This window comes from Drosophila montana, unplaced genomic scaffold, assembly GCF_035044405.1.
Source record: "Drosophila montana isolate Dmon_TW-CO22-7 unplaced genomic scaffold, ASM3504440v1 contig_3519_1, whole genome shotgun sequence".
NCBI classification, from domain to species: Eukaryota; Metazoa; Arthropoda; class Insecta; order Diptera; family Drosophilidae; genus Drosophila; species Drosophila montana.
Window position 1 is genome coordinate 172164 of NW_026998398.1, and position 23533 is coordinate 195696.

At 34.4% G+C, this 23533-nt stretch overlaps 1 long non-coding RNA gene across 1 annotated transcript in view; it reads left to right on the plus strand.

Moving 5' to 3' along the window:
• The window catches only part of LOC135435138 (uncharacterized), a 154915-nt gene that overhangs the window by 115401 nt on the left and 15981 nt on the right, over positions 1-23533 (plus strand). Inside the window, exon 2 of the long non-coding RNA XR_010437341.1 lies at positions 2581-2657. This is a non-coding gene — a long non-coding RNA (uncharacterized LOC135435138). The remainder of the gene's footprint in view (positions 1-2580; positions 2658-23533) is intronic.

Below are 23533 nucleotides of genomic sequence, written 5' to 3' on the forward strand. Positions count from 1 at the left end.
GTATTTGTATTTGTATTTGTATTTGTATTTGTATTTGTATTTGTATTTGTATTTGTATTTGTATTTGTATTTGTATTTGTATTTGTATTTGTATTTGTATTTGTATTTGTATTTGTATTTGTATTTGTATTTGTATTTGTATTTGTATTTGTATTTGTATTTGTATTTGTATTTGTATTTGTATTTGTATTTGTATTTGTATTTGTATTTGTATTTGTATTTGTATTTGTATTTGTATTTGTATTTGTATTTGTATTTGTATTTGTATTTGTATTTGTATTTGTATTTGTATTTGTATTTGTATTTGTATTTGTATTTGTATTTGTATTTGTATTTGTATTTGTATTTGTATTTGTATTTGTATTTGTATTTGTATTTGTATTTGTATTTGTATTTGTATTTGTATTTGTATTTGTATTTGTATTTGTATTTGTATTTGTATTTGTATTTGTATTTGTATTTGTATTTGTATTTGTATTTGTATTTGTATTTGTATTTGTATTTGTATTTGTATTTGTATTTGTATTCCCCTGTTTTAAACAGTTGATGATATGACTGGGACGTTCCACTTTATTAATGGCCGACAGATATAAAGCCATTGTATTAATATACACATCTTCCATTGTTGCCGTAGCATCGTTGCTAGGGTTCAATATATCGACGCCAGTTTCAATATCCATGATCTTTTCAATGTGCCCTTCAAGAAATTGACTTATCTTCAAATTCAGTCTTTAATCGCTTAATATCGCCAAGAACCTTATCATTCTTTTGAAAAGTCGCGATTATGTTCGAGCTGGACTTAGCGTATTTAGTATTTCTATCATTAAGCGTGGACACATTGCACAAAATCAAATCAATTCACAGAATAATATTTGTACCAATATGAAGTTGCCAGATAAATAGTTGATGGCAATAGCCTGTGCTCCAAAATTCTGCTTAGCAACAGCAGCTGCACAACATCCGCGACAATAAAATATCTAACGGCTTAAGCTGGCTCTGTAAAACTCACAAATATAGTGTTCCCTTGCAGTTACGAACACGGCACGTTTGAAAATCAAACCGCTGCCATTGCGCCTAGATATGCACAAACACTCCTGAACTTTTTGTACTCTGAGCCCATCACAAAAGGGTAAACAGGGTATATTGTTTTTGTGCAAAGGTATATAACAGGCAGAAGGAAGCATCTCCGACCCTATCAGCATCAACAGCCGAGTCGTATAGCCATGTCCGTCCGTCCGCCTGTCCGTTCGTATGTATGAACGCAAGGTCCATGCACAGTACGAGTTTGTTTCCGATAATCGATAACTTAATCCGTTTCCAAGCAATCGATGATAATCGATATCGAAATAGTGTTTTTAAAGCAAATTTCATAAATAATAAGAGACAAAAAATGTTACAAATAGTTCCTTGAATAGTATACATATAACAAGTATCTTTCATTTATAGCTATCACCACATAGCTATAAATCAAGATAATACACCAACTTGTACTGCCCTTCAATTTAAGCCACAATTTTAATACAATTGACTTTAACACAAATATTCTATAGCAGAATAAGATATACTGTTGATAATTTTATCAAGATGGGTTAAGAAACACAGAAGTTATTAAAGAAAACGTGTTTTGGATAGTCACAAGTTTAAGGCACACACATTCATGCGCGTCTTCATCGAATTCTATCAACGGCATTGCAATTGACATTGTATTGTTTTGTGTACTGCTATTTTAATTCGTTTTTTTCTCATTAATTCTAAATTATTGGTGTGGCTGTTGCGAGTTCGAGCCCTACAGAGGGAACAATTTTTGTATATCTTAAAATTTATTCTTATACCCTGAACCCATTGAAAATGTGTAAAAACGGCATCATGTTTTTGTGCAAATGTATGAAACAGGCAGCAACAAGCATCTCCGACCCCATAAAGTATATATATTCTTGATCAGCATCACAAGCCGAGTCGATCTAGCCATGTCCGTCTGTCTGTCCGTCCGTCTGTCCGTCCGTCTGTCCGTCCGTATGTATGAACGCAAGGATCTCAGAACCTAGAAAACTCAAAAACGACCACACGAGAGAATTGGTCAGATGGTCGTTGCTAAATATAATCACACTACAAGACTAACGACTAAGAGTGCTCTTTGGGTAAATTAAGAGCTCTGCAAGTCAACATTGGTGTTCTCTTTACATATTTCATTTTATCACATTACAACTTAAATGCTTCAACAAATATTACAAACATTTTTTTTGACTATTCTTACCCATTAGGTTCTGGGTAAGAAAGGATTTGAAGAGGATATAAATCAAGTTGCAGCATTCAGTTCGTTGCACAATATCAATATGTTCTCTGCCAGTAAAAAATGAATACCGGATTAGTTAAAAAACCTAACCGAATTTAGAGTTAGGTTATGTTACAGTTGTCCATTACTAGTATTGCACTTAAGCCAAAACAAACTTGGGCCATAGTGTTGTCCGATAATAAAGATAAATACTTTGTTATGCAAGGTCAAATGTAAATACAAACACACAAGGCTATATTTTTGTATTTTATAAATTTAACTTATTCCCACGATTTTCTTATTTACAGAAATACAACGCAATAGAGAGTTCTATAAAAACGCCGACGTTCGTCCACCATTTACATATGCTTCTCTTATCAGACAAGTAAGTAAATACACAAGTATTTAGTAGTTTTCGCAGGTCCCTCACGTCTCAGCTGTGTCAAACAAAATTAAAATTTCTAACGACAAAACCCTTATTTAAAAATGTGCAAACGTCGCACCAGTTAGATGTTTAATATATCACAAGTGTTTTACAACACTACACATTTTGGTGTTTTTTTTGTAATGAATATAGTCACTTCTGGCTCTTTTCAACATTGCAAGTGTTTTTCTGTTGAAATGATTAATCTTGTTGTAGTTCTGTCACTGTAGGGCGCAAAGCATATTCCAATGATCTTAGTGCGAGGTGAACTAATGCGTTAGTAAAATTATTGACAATCTAAAAATGTTATAAGTATATAAATCTATATGTATTAATGAATTTTTTATGGCTGACTGAATAAGTGAACGCCGGCGAACCCGCAGCGCCAAACGTAAAGGCGACGAAGCTGCAATTTCTGGAGCTTTCTCTCTTGGGGGGAGAATGAAGACTAAAACTGTGTTTAGGAAAACTCGACCAGCAAGTAGAGGAAAACGGTGGTCAAAGTTTGTTGCATGGGGAGTCTCTAGGTATATCGCTGAGGGCCCTAAGCACCTTAGAGCGCCCAAAATTTCGCATAGCTCAGGATCCACTGCCTTGAGCGTAAATAAGGTGGAGAGCGTAGGTACATAGGGTGCCCGCTCGAGAAATTGTACCGAACGCAAAACTGTTTTGTTTTAAATGAGACTTTCTAAGCACCATTTCGCCCAAATGTCTTGAACGCTTGCGAAACGGTTGGGTGAGCGTAAAGAGGCAGGGCGACTGACGATCGGGGATGCAGTCCGCATCGGGTTTAAATTAAATTAGGCATTTAGCTCCTAAAGATAGATGGAGAAAATACTTAGAAATAATAAAGAAGACGTTAGACGTGGTCACAAGAAGCGAAAAAATCGACTGTGTGTATTTACCGAGGTGCTCATGGGTACTGATCACATAAGAGGTCTCTTAGGCACAGGAGCGAGAGGTAGTCTGCTGGGAAAAGGAAGTCGAGAGTTGATCGAAGAGCTAGGAGTTACGGTGCAACCTTACGTTTCTATAGTCAAATCCGCTGGGAAAGAGGAATAATGGATACAAATATAAGGTTTTTTATCTGCCCTTAACCTAGCCCCAGACATTTTGGGTTCCGAGAAGCTTATCTCCACGGAACGCCAAGTGGAACAGCTTTTGGCCGTGTCAATGACGCACTATGCGGAAGAAGAGGAAGAACTCGAAAGTGAGCCGATTTCATGGGACTTGTCTAGGGAAGAAAGGATAGAGTTTTTACCGCCTCCGTCAAGCGGAAGTTTTTGTCTTTTGTACGTAGCGGATCAGCAACGATGTACTTAGAGAAAGACACTATCGACTTAGTAGGTGCCCTAAGGTGCCCAACCGTTGAAAGATAGACCCTACCCGTTATCGCCAGCGATGCAGACAATAATGGATGATGAAGTAAATAAAATGTTGGGTTTGGGGGTTATAGAAGAGTGCAACAGCTCATGAAGTAACCGTACAACAGTAGTGCGAAGACTGGGTAAAAACCGTCTTTGCCTCGATGCACGCAAGCTCAACAATTTGACAGTAAAAGATGCGGATCCACAACCCTGTATAGAAGGCATCTTATCTAGGATAGACCAGAGCTACTACATCTGCAGTGTAGATCTGAGGTTCTGAGAAATAGGCCCTATATCGCATTTACCGTACCAGGTAGGCCCCTATACCAGTTTCGACCCATGCCATTTGGGCTATGCAATGTAGCACAACATCTAGTTCGTCTGATGGACAAGGTGATTCCCACCGAGCTACGATCCAACGTTTTGGACGATCTACTGTTCCACTTATAAATGTTTCAAACTGATAGATAAAAGCACGTCAGTGCTGGTTTGCATTGTTCATAAGAATGATTTTATTCAAAGTCAATATAATGCACTTAGCCTATGGAGACATGTATATACTTATGCTGTTATCGGTTAACAGCTACAAGGGGAGAGAGAGAGAGCGGGTGTACTCATACGAAAGGGCGCTCACTCTTGGAGCGGCTAAAGTGCAAGATCAGCGGTTATCCGTCGGTCAACGGTCTCACGCTGTCTTGGCCTGCTCAAGTGGCATCATGTTACTTATTTGCGCAGCACTGTATGTATGTATGTGCATGTGTCTTCGACCATATTTATGCTATGCGCTTGAATGTACATATATATTTATATTTGTTTAGACTTGCAACAGAGTTTTACCAGTTGAGTAAAGTGTGATATAGGTATATATATAACAGTTTTGAAATGATTCCAGTAGCACGTCAGTGCTGGTTGGCTTGGATATTAATAATGATTTTATTCAGTTTTGATAATGTGCGCTTAGCCTATGGATATACATATATACTTATGCTACAAAGAGAGGGAGAGTGAGTAGCTCGCATATGCCTGTATTAGTGAGCATATATATTGCTCACGGAATGCGCTCAGACGGAGCGTGGGATCTGCAGCGTTAGCATAAATGGTCAGCTAGTGAGGCTAGTGAACCGCGCTGCGTAATATGAGACCGAGCCAATACATAAAGTGGCTCTGGGCTTGTTTACGTTATTATTGTTATTGTATGCAACAAAGTGCTGCATACTTTATATTTGAATACAGGGTATTCTGTACGGGCATATACGCACTACACCTCCCCTTTTAGAGAAATAACGTAACATTATACATGTGTAGTTATTAAATGAACTTAATCATTAAGGTTTTTTTTTTTTGTTTTTAATATAAATTGAAATTTTTTTTTTTTTGGATATAACATGAAATTTAAAAATGTTGGAATATAAAAATACAAAAGTATTAAGGGTATAAAAATTTTGTTTCAAGATACATTTTATTGTAATATTTCGTTTATTTGTAAAAAATTTTTTTTTTTTTTATTCGGTTGATCAGGCCGTCATATATTTTTATTTTATTTTATTTTTTTTTTTGTGTATTTTTTTTGGAATTCGAATTCATAAAGAAAATTTTGGATTATTAAGAATTAAAAATTTTTAATCTATTCTTATGAACTTTTTGTTTTTTATCTTTACTATCTTTAATAAAAATGTTGTCCTTATCTTCTATTTTCTCTACTATATATGGTCCTAAATATACTGGGTCTAATTTGTGCCCTGTTTCGTTTCTTATAAGTACTTTATCTCCTACTTTTAATTCAACATTTTTTGTTCTTTCATCATATGATAATTTCCTATTAGCCTTGGCTTTTTCTAACATAATTCTAGCTCTTTTGTATGCTATTTCTAATCTAAACTTTATTTCCTTAGAATAGTCATCTAAATTATAAATAGGATCTATGTAATTAGTATTGTTTAAATCTATGAACTGTTTCGGTAGTCTGCCAAATACTAGTTCGTATGGACAATACTCATGCGTTGCTGATGGTGTCGTGTTGAAGCAATAAGTGAAATATTGAATCCAGACATCCCAATCAGATTTGTCTGCAGAGATGTATGAACGAATGTATTCATTAAAAGTTCGATGACTTCGTTCTATTGTCCCAACTGTCTGGTGGTGGTGTGCTGTTGAAGTTATGTTTTTGATACCAAGGTACTTACATAAATCTTCTATAACTGAATTTTTATATTCTGTACCCATGTCCGTAATGAACGTCTTCATTGGACCGTATTTCAGAATAAAATCTTCAAATATAGCTTTAGCTACGACTTTTGCACTTTTGTTTGGAATAGGTATGGCAACTAGATATTTTGTTAAGTCACATATCAGTGTAACTGCATATTCGTTGCCTTGCTCTGATTTTGGTAGTGGACCGATCGTGTCTACTATTACTCTATCAAAAGCATTGATTGGGGTTTCTGTAATTGTTAAAGGAGTTTTTGTATGTGTTGTCACTTTTGATCTTTGGCATTTCGCACAAGTTTTCACATACTTTGTAATAGTCTTGGTCATTTGGGGCCAGTAATAGTATTTCTTAATTTTTAACAAGGTACGCGTAATCCCTGTATGGCCTCCCTCTATAGGATCATCATGATATTTCGACAGTATTGCTTTTATTTGACTTTCGTCATTTTTGTCTATTTGTGTCACTTTTGTTAGTAGCGCTACTTTTAATGTATTTAAATATTTATTGCCCATATTTTTAAATTCATTTAATGATACAAATTCGAAAATTTGTTCATTTGGTGACAACTGTAAGTTAGCAATTTTATGTATTCCGGCTTCTGAATTAAGCCTTTGAAAAAATTGACCTAAATCGAATTTTTCATTGGAATACAAATCATTAACTGAAAATTGTGAAATGATTCGTTTTCCTCTTTTAAGTAAACAATTTATTTTACCGAATTTTAGTTTCACAAATTTCTTTACGTCGTTATTACTAACGACTTCATAGACATTGGGCTCTTTTAGATCTTTTTGATCTTTTTGCAATTTTATTTTCTCATCTGCGCAGATGTTTTCCTGTCTTTTTGATGATCTTGTTTGAACCATTAATATTTTCCAATTCATGTCAATTAGTGTCTCTATGCTTATGCGGGATAATGCATCCGCTACATGGTTATCTTTCCCCTTGAGGTATTCTACCGTGAATTGGTATTCTTCTAAGTCTAGTCTCATTCTGGTTAATTTTGATGTGGGATTTTTCATCGAAAACAAATATGTTAAGGGTCTATGGTCTGTTTTAACTAAGAAATGCCTTCCATAAACATATGGTCTGAAGTGTTTTATTGCCCAATGTATAGCAGCTAATTCCTGCTCTGTAGTTGATTTATTGCTTTCTCCCTGTGTGAAAGCTCGGGATGCGTATGCAATTGGCAATTGTACACCGTTGTACTCTTGGGATAGTACAGCACCACATGCATGTTTACTTGCATCTGTGGTTATGCAAAATTCTTTGCTGAAGTCAGGGTATTGCAATAATGTTGGTTTCATTAATGCCTTTTTTAAATATTTAAATGCATCTTCGCATTCTTTTTTCCATTCGAATTGGACATTCTTTCTGCACAATCTAGTCAAATGACGTGAGTGTTGTGCGAAGTTGTGTATAAATCTTCTGTAGTAATTACAGAACGCGACGAAACGTCGTGCACTATCCGCATCAGTAGGGGTTGGATAGTTTTTTATAACATCGTACTTTTTGTCATCTGGAAGGATGCCATGGTCTGTGCACTTATGCCCAAGGAATGTTACCTCGTGCATGAAAAACGAACATTTCTCTGGGTTTAATTTTAAATTATGTTTTCGACAAAGATCAAATATGCTTGTCAAGTTCTTGAACATGTGCTGCTCTGAGCAGCCGATAACTACTAGGTCATCCATATAGAGAAATGCTTGGGATGGCTCTAGGCCTGAAAATGCGAGTGTCATCATTCGCATAAATGAATTTGGTGCTACCTTAAGACCATATGGTAACCGCGTGAAGCGATAAGAGCCAGTGCTCGTTGAAAATGATGTTATATTTCTAGATTTTTCGTCTAGTTCAATTTGGTGAAAACCTGACACAAGATCGAGACATGAAAAATATTTAGCTCGTCCTAATTGGTCAAGTATTTCCTCAATTCTTGGCAGTGGATATTTATCTGCTAAAAGTTTTTTGTTAATTTGGCGATAATCAACTACTAAACGCCATTTTTTCTCCTTTGAATTTGGGAGAGATTTCTTGGGTACCAAGAGAAGTGGGCTATTGTATTCTGAGATAGATGGTTCTACTATACCATCTTTTATTAGTTTTTCGACCTGCCTGTTAATTTCTGGCTTTTCTGTTTCTGCATTTCTGTAGTTTTTAATATATACGGGTGTTTTGTCTGCTAATCTTAATTTCTGTTTATAAAAATTGTTACTTGAAACTGCTTCTGTTTCTAGACCAAATATGTCACTGTATTTGGTACATAAGTCAGTAAGCTTGTTTTTAAATTGTTCAGGGAAATTTAATTTATTTATGACTTCATCTGTTCTATTGCCGGTATTTATGTTATTTATTTTGATGTCATATTGTTGTAATGACTCAAATTTTACTTCGGGGTTTTGAATTTTTATATGTTTACTATTTGTATTAAAAATACGGACTATTGCGCTATTACTTTTTTCGATACTGTTTGCTATTATTACCCCAGGGTGTATTTCTTGGTTTGGTATAAGAACTGTATCTTCATTTGTCAGAAGCGTAATTTTTCTTATAACTTCTGATCTAGCTGGTAACAATATTGAGTTATCAATATCATTATGTAATAGCGGTACATGTATTTGATAATTAAGTGATTCTGGTTTCATGATGAGTTCATCATGTTGGTAATCTATTATGCAATTGAATTTTCTGATGAAGTCTAGTCCAAGAATTCCATCGCAAGGTATGGGAAATTCATTGTGGACTATTTGGAAATTGTGACTGATTACGAAGTAATCGAAAAGTAGATCAATTGTGGATTGTCCAATTGACTCTATTGTTCCCTGTCCAATTCCTGTTATACTAGTTTTATAGTTTTGATTTACATTTGAATCTGTTTTATTGTTCTTTAAAATTGAGACATTTGCTCCTGTATCTACTAGCAGAGTCAATGGTATATTATTTTTCTTATTGTATATTTTGATGAGACTACTGAGACTTAGATTTATATGATAAATGTTTATTACTCGTTGCTCAAGGGGGTTTGTTGGTTTTCCGAATTGCCTTGTGTAACTCGGATCTGGTTTTGCTGTCTTCCTCTGTTTGAGCCACCTCTATATGAGCCGCCTCGAGGATTGCCTCTGTTATCATTGTTTCTATTACCATTATTATTATTTCTGTAGGCGCCTCTGTTGTATGGTCGGCCTCTATAATTACCTCTTCCGCGGTTTCCACCACGAGGATAGTAATTTTGGTAATAAAGGATAGTATTGGTTAGTCCGGTTGCTTCTGTGCAACTATTGACAAATTTGGAAATGGCATCATTCATGTTATTGAATGTGCCTGCCTGCATGATAAGTTTTACCTTATCAATTGAACAATTTGGGGTCATAGCTTTTACAGCTGTTGTAGTGCTGTATTTGTTTGCTAGGGATTGGCTTAGACCTTCACTGATATAGGCGCCTTCAAGGGCCTTTACCAGTTTTTCCACCTCTTGGGTGTATTGGTTAGCCGTTTTATTTTTCTGTTGCAGATTAAGAAGCTTAGCAGATACAACTTCTACCGATTCTCCTTTTACTGCATTTGATAGTTGCGTAATGATTGCAGCAATTGTCTGCTCATTACTTATTAAATTCAAAGAATCTAGAAAACTTTGTAGATTTTCCGGCTTACCGTCAAACTCTGGTATCAGAGATGTGGCTAGCTTGATAAATTCTACAACTGTTTGTGCCATGTTTACTAATTTTGTGTCTTCTACTTGGTCGTTTGTCAGGAGTGACTTATCAAATGTTACCGGCGTGTTTAATGCCGATGGTAAATAAAGCTGGAGATTGTACTTTTCGTTCAAGCTTACCAGGTTATCCCTTAGACGTTGTAAAATGTCTGAAGTTTGGACTCTGTGTAAGCTTGTGAGTTTATGCTGCCACTCCTCAATTAAACTCCTGATTTCATTGTATTCATATACAAGAATCTCAGTGTGTATAATTATGTTTTAATTATCTTTGTATTCTAACTGAACGAATTATTACTTTTTAATTTCCTCTTTTCAATTTAAAATTCTCGTATATTCTCAAAGCTTAGTAATGTTTTTGTACTTATGTACAATTAGATATATATAATTAAGTTTTGCACGTTTAATTACTTTAAAAAAATATATTTCAATTCTCTATTTTCACTTAACGGCTACTACTTATGATGAGTACATTCAGATTTGATTCCCGAATCTTGACTAATTCATTTATCTGTTGCGGTCGCTTAGCAAACTTCGTTTTGAGAGAGTTTGAGTCAAAATTGAGTGAAGTTTGAGCTGCGTCAGCAATTATGCGTGGGATAGTACTCTGATGGGAACATTGACAGTGGCGTGATATTTAGGGTGAATTGTTTATGTCTACCAAAGGGGGACAGTTTGATCTTGACCAATGTCGATGTTATCACCAGGCTTTTTGTTTACAATATTGGAAATGTTTATACTTATGCTTATGCTTGTGTGCTAAGTTATGTTAAAGGGTGGGTGCGACTATGGATATGCCACTCCGCCAACCATTAGAAAAGTGCCTGTCCTCAGGTGTTTAAATTTGGGTATAGTGTAATATTTTCTTCTTTTACAATTAGTGTATGTTCTATTTTTGTAGGTGTTTCTTCTACTTTTGGTTTTTTATATTTTATGATTAATTCCTTAGGTATGCTTTTGAATTAATATGTTAAATACAGTGTTAAACTTATTAATATGATTACAAATATGGTTATTGTAATTATCTGGAATACATTGTTAAATTTTGTATGTTCATTTATAATTTGTTTCGTTTGTGCAAACTAAAGTGGTTATATTTTTATAACATCATTGCTTACATAAATGTTTTGAGTATAATCTAATATGTTGTTTGAAATTGAAATTTCATTAATTTGTAGTGAACAATTTAAGATTTTTATTAAATTGTTTCCTTCTATTGTTATTTCGTTATTTATACGATTGTGGTTTAATTTTGTTTGTGGTAAATTCCAAGTTAAAATTATATTTGGTTCTACATGGTTAATTTGAAAATTTTTCAAAGTTTTAGTATAACTACATTCTGATGTTATTTGGTTTAAAATTCCTGTTATGCATTCATTATAAATTAATTTTTTTGTTTCTTTGCTATAGACTTTTTTGTCTTGTGTAAAATATTTGTCATGAGCTATTTCTGTCAAAATGTTATTATTTTCGTCCGGGTATGGAATTATTTCAAATACCGGGTTTTTTATTATTTCTCGAGGAATAAGGGATATTATCAGTATTTCGTTTGTATCTGATTTAAGCCAAGTAGAAGTTTTTATATTCAACAATTTTTCTGAATTAACATGCGACAAATAGTCATGTTTTAATAATTTTGGGTTAAAAATACCTAATCTTGTGAGCTGTATTCCCATCTCTATGTCTTCTATATATTCTGAAAAGTGTTGTAAGTTAAATGTAAGGATATCTAATTTCTTTCCTTTTTCTGTCTCTTGATTTAGTTCGTTCATGACTTCTATTCCTTTGTTTACAGCTTCTATTATGTGATTCAATTCGTTAACCTGAACGCTGTTTTCTGCTAAGCTGCTTATTTTTTGTTCAATTTCTGTTTTGTCTTCTTGGTCTAATGTTCCAAATAAGTATTTGTATACTGTTCCTACTATGTTTACTAAACCTCTCTTGCTGCGTTTGGCTATTTTTAAGCCGTTTATTTCTCTGTTTAATTTTTCTACTAGGTATTCGATTTGTATTAGGTTATTAAATTCATTAGTTTGTTCAATTAAATTGTTAAAAGTTTCTTCGGTTTTTGTTATGTTAACCGTTAAACAATGGTATTCGTAATCTGTCGGAATGTCTATGGTTCCTGTTTTGAATATGAGATAACCGTTATGGGCTTTAATAGGATTAATTTCAATGCTTTGTGCATTTATATGGTTTACAGTTATTGATAGTAATATTATAATAATTAGTTAAAGCTGGTGCTTGTATATTCTGGTCGCTGTCTGTTGTTGACCTGTAATTGTTATATTTACTTTGATTAGTCTTATTTTTCTTTTTGAATTTGGTTTTGTAATGTATTATCTTCCTGCGTTTGTTTGTTTCCTCAAAATGTTTATCGTCGATTTGACTTAGTTCTCCTGTTTTCCTGAACGGGGTTGTTGTCTTTGATTTAACTAATGGTGAATGTTTGTATCTAGTGTCAATTTCATAATATGTTCGTTTTTTGTTGAGGTTATTTATTAGTTTTTCTTTATTAGCTTGAGTGTCATACTCTGGTGTACCTGCGTATATGAATATTTCCGGATATGCCGTTTTTACTAGTGGTTATATTAATATTTACTGCTTCTGATTTTAACCATAATTGTAAAGCTGTGCACATAAAAGCTGAGTCTTTGTCTGCTTTTATTTCGATGGGTTTACCCATTTGGTTGAATACTTGTATTATAGCTCGTTTGGTTTCTAACCAGTCTCTACTTTTTATTTCTATTAATGATGCAAATTTTGAATAGATATCAATGCAAGATAAAAATTGTTTATCTCCCACTATGTAAAAATCCATTACATATTTTTCTCGGATATTAGCGATTTCCGGAGTTATTTCGAAAGTTAATTTTGTATCTCTGTGTTCTGTTTTTGCGATGCTGCAAATCTCACATTCGTTTATTAGATTTTGAATTAAATTTTGATAATCTGGGAAATAGTGGGTTTCTTTGAACCAATTAATAGTTTTTTCAATTCCTGGATGTAATAATTCTTTGTGTTTTTTTAATATTAGTTCCTTGAATTCTGCAAATGTTTGAAGATCTATTAATTTTTTACTAGTTTTCATTGCCTTTGTTAAATTATTCGGGCTTATTATTTCTAAGTAGGCTTCTTGAAAAAATGGAAAATCTGCTTCATTGTGGAAGTATAGCACACTTTTCTTTGTGCATAAATATTCTTTTATTAATTCTTTGGCATGTGCGTTAGTCATGTCTTTGTATGTAATTTTTATGTTGGTTTTATGAAAGTAATTTGTAACTTTTGTTTCCTTTTTCAAATTCTATTTGCCGATTATAATAATTAAGGGGTCTTTCTGTGATTTGTAAATGGTTACTGTTATCTTCCTGAGCACTATGTATAGTTGGTCTTGTGCTAATGGTATCTTCGCCTAAAAAGTTTTCGTTTAACTGGATTCTGGATAGAGCATCTGCCACATAGTTTTCTTTTCCTGGGACGTATTTAATTTGGAAATCAAACTCATTTAGCTTGATTTTCCATCGTTGTAATTTCATGTTAGGTTCTTTCAGGTTATTTAACCAGACGAGTGGTCTGTGATCACTAAGGATTTGAAATTGTCGACCAAAAAGATAGGACCTAAAGTATTTAGTGGCCCAAACGATTGCTAATAATTCTTTTTCAATCGTTGAATAATTTATCTCATGCTCGTTGAGAGTTCTGCTTGCATAGCATATAGGCTTATGCTCTTGCGAAAGGACGGCCCCTATTGCCATATTACTCGCGTCTGTAGTTAATGAAAATGGTTTTTCGAAATTAGGGTATATTAAAATTGGATCGGATGTTATGAGTACTTTTAGCTTTTCAAACGCTGATTCGTAGTCTTTGTCATTTATATTGATCTTTGCTCCTTTTTTTAATTTAAGTGTTAATGGTTTTACTATATTAGCGAAATTTGGTATAAATTTCCTATAGAAACCACATAATCCTAGAAATGATTTAATTTCTTTTGGGGTTTTTGGAATTGGGAATTTGACAATTGCTTGTATTTTGTTGGGATTTGGTTTTATACCCTCAGTTGAGATGATGTGACCGAGAAATTCAGTTTGTTTTCTCATGAACTCGCATTTATCCAACTGTAGTTTTAAGTTAGCTTCTCTAAGCTTCTCAAATACTTTTTATAGCGACAATATGTGTTCGTCCAATGAAGTGGAAAAAATTATAATGTCGTCTAAGTAGACCAGGCAATCCTTAAAAATTAAATCTTCCAAGAGATTGTTCATACAACGTTGGAACGTTGCAGGTGCATTCTTAAGACCAAATGGCATGAGAGTGTACTCGTAATGGCCATGTTTAGTCGAAAATGCGGTCTTGGGTACTGAACCAGGATCCATTTGAATTTGGTGAAAGCCTTTGGCTAGATCAATGGTTGTGAAATATTGGCATTTTCTCAGTTTGTCCAGTATTTCATCCATGATCGGGATAGGGTATTTATCATTAATAGTTAGTTCATTGAGATTGCGGTAATCTATGACTAACCGGAATTTTTGCTTTCTAGATGCATCGTTTTTCTTTGGAACGATTATTACTGGTGAGCAGTAAGGGGATTTGGATTTACGTATGATATTTTGTTTTATCATATCGCTTATTTGTTTATTTACTTCCTCATCGTATATTAGAGGATATTTATATGGACGCTTATAAATTGGGTCCTCATGTTTTGTTAGAGTTTTGTGTTTAATTGTGAAAGTCAAATTGTCACCTTCATGGTACTGGATATCACGAAATTTATGTAAAACATTTTCAATTTTTGCTTTTTCTTCTGAGTTTAGGTGCTCTAGCCTAAACTCATTGTTTTCTGTTAATTCGTTATTAATAGCGAAGTTAAATGGTCTGTCCTTTGTTGAGGGTGGATCAAGGCACTCTTGTGCGGTCATGTCCTCTTCGAGCTCTTTGCCATTATATCTAAAACAAAAGTTAAACTCTCCTAAGGTTACGGATCCTTGTCCATAGTCTATTTTCGCTTGACATGCTAAAAGGTATTCTCTCCCAATCAGAACATCATAATGATCTGAGAAGTCGTGTATATAGAATTTTTGTTTACTCGGACAAATTTTGCTTGCTCCTAATCTTATGCTTTGTTTTAATTCAATAACACCATTTACGGTGTGAACCTTTAGTGTTTCGTTGTAAATCGGAAAATTTAAGCGGTTTGTTTTCATTAGGTTTATGGTTGAACCTGTGTCAATGACACATTTTAGAACTTCGTCTTTCATAATCAATTTTATGAATGGATTTCTTCTGTTTGTTCCGAGGCGTGCTGATGAAAATTTTCAGATGTGTCCATTTTCATCTGCCCACTGTTGCTATCTCTTTGACGTTTAGTCGGAGGGTTTGGCGCATTCAAGCGTGAATGGGACTGATTTTGATAGTTTAAGGGATTTTGGGTTCTACCTTGACTTAATTTCTGTTGGCACTCGTGGTGAGCCTTTTGATTGTCTTCGGAATTAGTGTGCTGTTTATTTTGTACATGATAACTCTGATTCCTGTTAGAATAACCACTTGAACTGGTGGCTGGCTTAGCATTTTGCTGACAGTTTCCCATGTTCCTACGATTGTTATTTTGATTTCCCTGAAGGTTATTAGTTTTAGGTCTATCAGTTACGTTATTTTCGTATAATCCTTCTCTTTGCGCTACTTGTATAAATTTCTGTGTCGACGTAATGTATCTGGCTAACATCATGAAAAGCCTATCGGGTAATTTTTTTGTAATTACATCTTTAATTGTGTTATTCATGACATTTGTATAAAGTGTCGTATTGCTAGGTATATTATCTAAAGCTAACTTATTTAATATAACAAGATTTCTTTTCGAGATCCTCGATGAACTTACGGACGTATCCCTGGTAATTCGTGTTGTATAGGCGTCGAAGGAGTTCATCAAGTGGTGTTTGCACTTTGTATTCTTCAATCAGTGCGTTCCTCAACTCCTGCCAAGTGTTGGCTGCTGTCCTTTGTGAAACTCTCTGAGCATCTCCAGCGACTTGCAATTCGATGGCTCCATATAAGATGCTGTGTTTTCTGGCATCTCGGGTTAGATAAAGATGTAGGATGTAATCGATCCTTTTAATAAAAGCGTTGAGATTTTCTGTTGATCCGTCAAAACTTGGCCCCTTTCTAAGTTGTGAAAGGGCCTGGTTGAGGTGTTGTTCTGATAATTCCATCGTCATAATCTCAGTGTAATACACTTTTTGGTGTTTGATGATTTTTTTTTTTAAATATTTTTTTTTTTTTGTCTTTGAGTTTGTGGTTTTTGAACTTTTTAGTTCTTTGATTTTGCACTTTGTTCTTGCACTTTTATTTCTTTGTACTTTGTACATTTAATTTAGTTTATATTTTGTGATTAATTATTATTGTTTAAATGTTTTTTTTTGTGTGTGTGTCTTATTGAAAAGACCCAGTAATAACGTATTGCAGGGATCGAAAGATATGTAAAGCCAGTCGTTATTAACTGTAGAAGCTTCATTGGCCGAAGGGTCAATGTTAATAAACTACTAGTGACCCGAAGGTTCTTCTGCGGATACGTATCCGAGAAAACGTTTATTACACACCGACAACAATTTCGGTCGCGATTGAGCTTTAGATCTAAGAATAAATTATCCTTTAGCGATCTTTAATTTTTCCCGACGTATCCTACCGGCTGCGCCAATTAAGTTTTGCACGTTTAATTACTTTAAAAAAATATATTTCAATTCTTTATTTTCACTTAACGGCTACTACTTATGATGAGTACATTCAGATTTGATTCCCGAATCTTGACTAGTTCATTTATCTGTTGCGGTCGTTAAGCAAACTTCGTTTTGAGAGAGTTTGAGTCAAAATTGAGTGAAGTTTGAGCTGCGTCAGCAATTATGCGTGGGATAGTACTCTGATGGGAACATTGACAGTGGCGTGATATTTAGGGTGAATTGTTTATGTCTACCAAAGGGGTCCCCCTTTGATCTTGACCAATGTCGATGTTATCACTTTTTGTTTACAATATTGGAAATGTTTATACTTATGCTTATGCTTGTGTGCTAAGTTATGTTAAAGGGTGGGTGCGACTATGGATATGTCACTATATATATATTTTTTTTTTTTTAAAAGGAGTAATATATGTGTTTTTTTTTCAAATCTATTTTAATTTTTTAGTTTCTGTCATTTTTAATAATTTTTCTTTAAAAACTGTTCAATAATTGTAAAATTCATTATTAACTGATTTAGGAAAAGGAAAAAATTTGAGTTAATTAGGGCATACGGTTGGCTGACAATTTTTATTTATACAATTAATAGTCCAACCGTATGTGTTAGTAAAAAGCCTAACAGATTTTAGTATTTTTCAAGTAGCGCTTTCGCGCATCGGTTTGAATTAGAGTTTATATTTAAGGGCAATTTAGGCATTGGCAGGTTTGCAGCCCTTATTGCGTTGCTTCGCACCAGTACGAAGTTGTTTCTCGATTTCGAGATTCTTTATTTGTTCATTTTTCCTGGGGCGTTGTCGCTGTCTTGATAAGATCCTGTAGAAGTCTTCTTTGTTGAAGCAGTTTAATCCTTCTTCCGCTTCTTTTGGTTTTCTTCTTTTCCTTCTTCTGTTGTCGTGCCCGATACTCGTGGCGTGGTCCATCGTTGGGGTGCACCTCTAAAGCCTCTTGCAGGCTGGGTGCATCCCTTTGCTCAACAGAAGCAGCTTCTTCCAGTCCAACGTTGCTCATTTACTTCCTGCGTTGGTGCAAAGGCGGACTGCCTCGCACACTTTTGGTATCTGCTGCTGCTGTCCGGGGCCTATGGGCTCAGGCGGAGGGTATTATAATTTTGTCGTGAAATGTGTAACGCATAGAAGGAGACATCTCCGACCCCATAAAGCATATATATTCTTGATCAGTATCAACAGCCGAGTTGATATAGCCATGTCCGTCTGTCCGTCTGTCTGTTTCTATGCGAACTAGTCTCTCAGTTTTAATGCTATCTTTATGAAACTTTGCAGAATTCCTTCTTTCTGTTGCACGCAGCTCATATGTCAAAACCAGCTGGATCGGACCACTATATCATATAGCTGCCATAGGAACGATCGGTCGAAAAGTAGGTTCTTGTATGAAAAAATTTTTGTTTATAAAGTTATCTTGACTAAACTTTGTATTTATTAGTTTTACTACGCTCCCCATATATACGCAAAATCTTATTAAGATCGGGCAACTATATCATATAGCTGCCATAGGAACGATCGGTCGAAAATTAAGTTTTTGTATGGAACATTTTTATGTTTTTCACGATATCTTGACCAAACTCGCTACTTATTAGTTTTACTAAGCTCTCCATATATATGCAAAATTCTATTAAGATCGGACAACTATATCATATAGCTGCCATAGGAACGATCGGTCGAAAATTAAGTTTTTGTATGGTAAATTTTTATGTTTTTCAAGATATCTTGACCAAACTCGGTATTTATTAGTTTTACTAGGCTCCCCATATATATGCAAAATCCTATTAAGATCGGACCACTATATCATATAGCTGCCATAGGAAAGATCGGTCGAAAATTAAGTTTTTGTATGGAAAATTTTTATGTGTTTCAAGATATCTTAACCAAACTCGGTATTTATTAGTTTTACTACGGTCCCCATATATATGCAAAATTCTATTAAGATCGGACAACTATATCATATAGCTGCCATAGGAACGATCGGTCGAAAATTTTGCTGTTGTATGGAATTTTTTTTGTTTTTCAAGATATCTTGACCAAACTCGGCATTTATTAGTTTTACTATGCTCCCTCCACTTATGCAAAATCTTATTCACATCGGGCTACTATATCATATAGCTGCCATAGGAACGATCGGTCGAAAATTAAGTTGTTGTATGGAAACCTGTTTTGTTTTTCATGATATCTTAACCATACTCGGCATTAACTATTTTCTCTGTGCTTCTTAGATACGGGCAAAGCACTATGAGCATTTTGAAAAGGTTGGGTCTGCAAGGGTATTAAATCTTCGGTGTGCCGAAGATAGCACTTCTTTCTCGTTTTCAATGCGGTCGGGTCTCGAACAGAAAAAAACTGAAGCAAATTCGGTTTTGCTCTCTATCGATGCCTTTATTTCCTAGCAAATGTGTACTCTGTTTGTACATTTGCTTGAGCAATGCCGCTGTTATTTCTAACAGTAAGATCTTAACTCGACACATTCGGTCGGTCGCACAGAAATGTGTGTTATTTTAAGAGCAAAACGAACAAAGTGGAAGCGAAAAGTGTCTTTTCTTGTTGTCGTCGTGTGACGATATCAATGAAAGTTAGAGCGAGAGAGAGTGAGAGTGAAAAAGAGGGCATGACATAATACAGTTAAGATGTAGGCAAGCTATTTTATATATGTACAGTGGCTCACAGCTTATTTTATGCAGACACTTCTATGTGCAGCGGTACTTTACTGTTGCACTACCTAACGGTACTTTATTTTTGTGTGCCTCTGATATGCTTCTAGAAATGTTTTTACAAGCATTTTATTCTGAATTTGTCACTTGAAGTGTCCAAACCAGGAAATATTCAAAATGGGTCCTCGAACAACAATTGAACAGAGAGAATTGGTTATAAACCAGTTTAAGAACGGTCATTCTCAAAGAAAAATTGCAGAGATGGTCAATATAAATGCCTCCACAGTGCAAAAAATCATTGAACGCTTCGTTCATGAGAATCGGGTGCAAAATAAAGGCAGAAAGGCCCCGAACTCAATTTTCAATGAGAGTGACAAGCGATATATTGTACGCAAAATAAAGGCCAATCCGCGACTCTCCGCTCCAAAACTTGCATCCGAAGTTCAAGATGACCTAGGCAAGCAATGTAGCGTAGAAACTGTTCGCCGGGTACTCCGTGATCATGATTTTAATGGCCGAGTAGCACGGAAAAAACCCTTCATTAATTCAAAGAACAGGCTTTGCAGACTCAACTTCGCCAGAGAACACGTTTCAAAGGACCTAGAATTCTGGAATTCAGTAATATTTGCAGATGAGTCTAAATTCAATATTTTTGGTTCAGATGGCATGTCTTACGTTTGGCGGAAACCGAACACTGAGCTTGAAAAAGAGAACTTAAAATCAACTGTTAAGCATGGCGGTGGCAGCGTCATGGTTTGGGCCTGTATGTCAGCTGGAGGGACTGGAAACATAACGTTTATTGAGAGTACGATGGACAAACTAATGTACCTTCAAACTTTAAAGGATAATTTGTTGCAAAGTGCTGAAAATCTGGGCATCCGGACGAATTTTCGCTTTTATCAGGATAATGACCCAAAACATAAAGCAGGTATAGTTCAGTCGTGGCTTATTTATAATTGCCCACACTTGATGACTCCGCCAGCCCAGTCACCAGACTTGAATGTTATTGAAAATTTATGGTCGATATTGGAACAAAACATTCGAAAACACAAAATTTCCAATAAAAACGACCTTAAAGTGGCACTGAAGACTGAATGGCAGCAAATTGCACCAGAAGTAACCCAAAAGTTGGTGACATCGATGCAGAATCGCCTTAAATCAGTTTTAAACGATAAAGGCTATCATACAAAGTATTAAAAAATATAAGTATTACCATAATAAGTAAAGTTATGCCAATCCTAACTACCTGCATAAAATAAGCTGTGACCTACAATTTTCAGTATTTTTTGTTTTTTAATTTTTAAGGTACATAGTAACAATACATTATTAATAAATGATGTTCCTTATAAAACTAGACATATTACACTTTCCAATGGTACCAAAATGTTTATTCAATTCCTAATAGTTTTGTTGCTACATGCCTCTTAAGTCGTGAGTATGCACTGCATAAAATAAGCTGTGAGTATGTGTAAATATATATGTATATTCAAATCTATAAGAAAACACCCATTAAATAATTAATAGTTAGTTTATAGAATTTTTCGCTTATCTCTGTCAGAAATTTTGCAGGGTCGACCACATACTGGCTTTGCCTCTAGCCTATCTTCCTTATTGGCTTTGTTTAATATGTTGTATATCGTTGCTTTTGATAAATTAAACATATCAGCCAGTTCCGAGACTTGACGTCCCATCTGATGGTTGTTCTTTTTCCTGGCATTTTATTTTTCATAAAATTAAAGCAAAACGTTACAAATTGCAATAGAAAATGACAAGAAAAGTCGAAGACACAAGAGAAGCCAAAACGCATGGGCCCAAATCTAACGGGATCACCCAAAAGAGAACGGCAAAACAATTTACCGTAGCTGTAAAAACACTTTATTGACAGCATAAAATTTGAATGTTTTTAGTTTTTTAATTCTATAAAATGTTTGGGTAATGTTATTTAAAAATTTTAGGTACATTTATTGTCAACTAAACCCAAAAAATTAGTTTTTTTTTGTTAGTAAAAACACTTTATTGACATACTGTATATGTTTATGTGTATGGGTATTTTTATTAAATATTAAGCTTAACAATTAAAAATGCATGCAATTTTTTTAGACACACACAAGCACAAAAGACACTTTGGCAGCAATTTTTTCTGTTCAGTGTTCGTGGAATAACATTGCCAAAAAAATACGAAGAAAAGTGTTTTTGCTCGTGCCTAGAGCCTGCTACATAGAAAGAGAACTTTGTGTGTTTTTTTTTCAACCTTATTCATTCTGTCTGACAATAACTGTTATTTAACAGACAACCCGAAAGTGTTGACTGTTATTTGCGACCTCTGCTATAACCTTATATTTTCCTAAATATTTACTTTCTAGCTTATGTGCTCTTTCATTATTTAGCATAACTAAAGTTCCTATTTCTAGTTCTATATCATTTATTTTTTTATCATATTCTAATTTTCTTTTTCTAATTATAACATTGTTTTCTTTTATAAATTCTTTAGCGTAATCATCTATATTGTAAATAGGATCAATTTTTGTTAAGTTATTAAATTCGTCGGATTGTCTAGGTAATCTACCATAAACATGTTTAAAGGGACAATATTTATGTACTGTAGATGGAGTTGTATTGAAACAATAGGTGAAATAATTCAACCATGTATCTCAATCATCCTTGTCGATCGAAGGGGTGATTTGCTGTTGATTGTATATTACTTATTTTCATATACTTGTATAGATCTTGTATAAGTGATTTTTGTATTCAGTACCCATGTCCGTTATGAACGTCTTAATAGGACCCTACTTTAGTACAAAATATTCAAATATTGCTCTATCTACTGTTTTTGCACTTTTATTTGCTACTGGTATTGTAACTAGATGTTTAGTGAGATCACATATTATAGTGACTGCATACTCGTTTCTATTCTCTGAACGAGGCAATGGTCCGATTGTATCAATTAAAACAGTATCAAAAGCTGTATTCGGTGTGTTTGTTATTACCATTGGTGCTTTTGTACGTGTTGTGGTATTTGCTTGGTGGCATTTTACACAAGTTTTCACATATTTTGCAATTGTTTTATTCATTTGGGGCCAATAATAAAATTTCTTTATATCCAACAAGGTATACGTAATCCCTGTATGGGCTCCTTCTATTGGATCGTCATGATATCTTGACAGGATTGCTATTATTTTATTTTTGTCTATTTGTGCCACCTTTGTTAATAGCGCTATTTTTATACCCTTGCAGAGGGTATTATAATTTTGTCGTGAAATGTGTAACGCATAGAAGGAGACATCTCCGACCCCATAAAGTATATATATTCTTGATCAGTATCAACAGCCGAGTTGATATAGCCATGTCCGTCTGTCTGTTTCTATGCGAACTAGTCTCTCAGTTTTAAAGCTATCTTTATAAAACTTTGCAGAATTCCCTCTTTCTGTTGCACGCAGCTCATATGTCAAAACCAGCTGGATCGGACCACTATATCATATAGCTGCCATAGGAACGATCGGTCGAAAAGTAGGTTCTTGTATGAAAAACATTTTTGTTTATAAAGTTATCTTGACTAAACTTTGTATTTATTAGTTTTACTACGCTCCCCATATATATGCAAAATCCTATTAAGATCGGGCAACTATATCATATAGCTGCCATAGGAACGATCGGTCGAAAATTAAGTTTTTGTATGGAACATTTTTATGTTTTTCAAGATATCTTGACCAAACTCGGTATTTATTAGTTTTACTAGGCTCCCCATATATATGCAAAATCCTATTAAGATCGGACCACTATATCATATAGCTGCCATAGGAAAGATCGGTCGAAAATTAAGTTTTTGTATAGAAAATTTTTATGTGTTTCAAGATATCTTAACCAAACTCGGTATTTATTAGTTTTACTACGGTCCCCATATATATGCAAAATTCTATTAAGATCGGACAACTATATCATATAGCTGCCATAGGAACGATCAGTCGAAAATTATGCTGTTGTATGGAATTTTTTTGTTTTTCAAGATATCTTGACCAAACTCGGCATTTATTAGTTTTACTAAGCTCCCTCCACTTATGCAAAATCTTATTCACATCGGGCAACTATATCATATAGCTGCCATAGGAACGATCGGTCGAAAATTAAGTTGTTGTATGGAAACCTGTTTTGTTTTTCAAGATATCTTAACCAT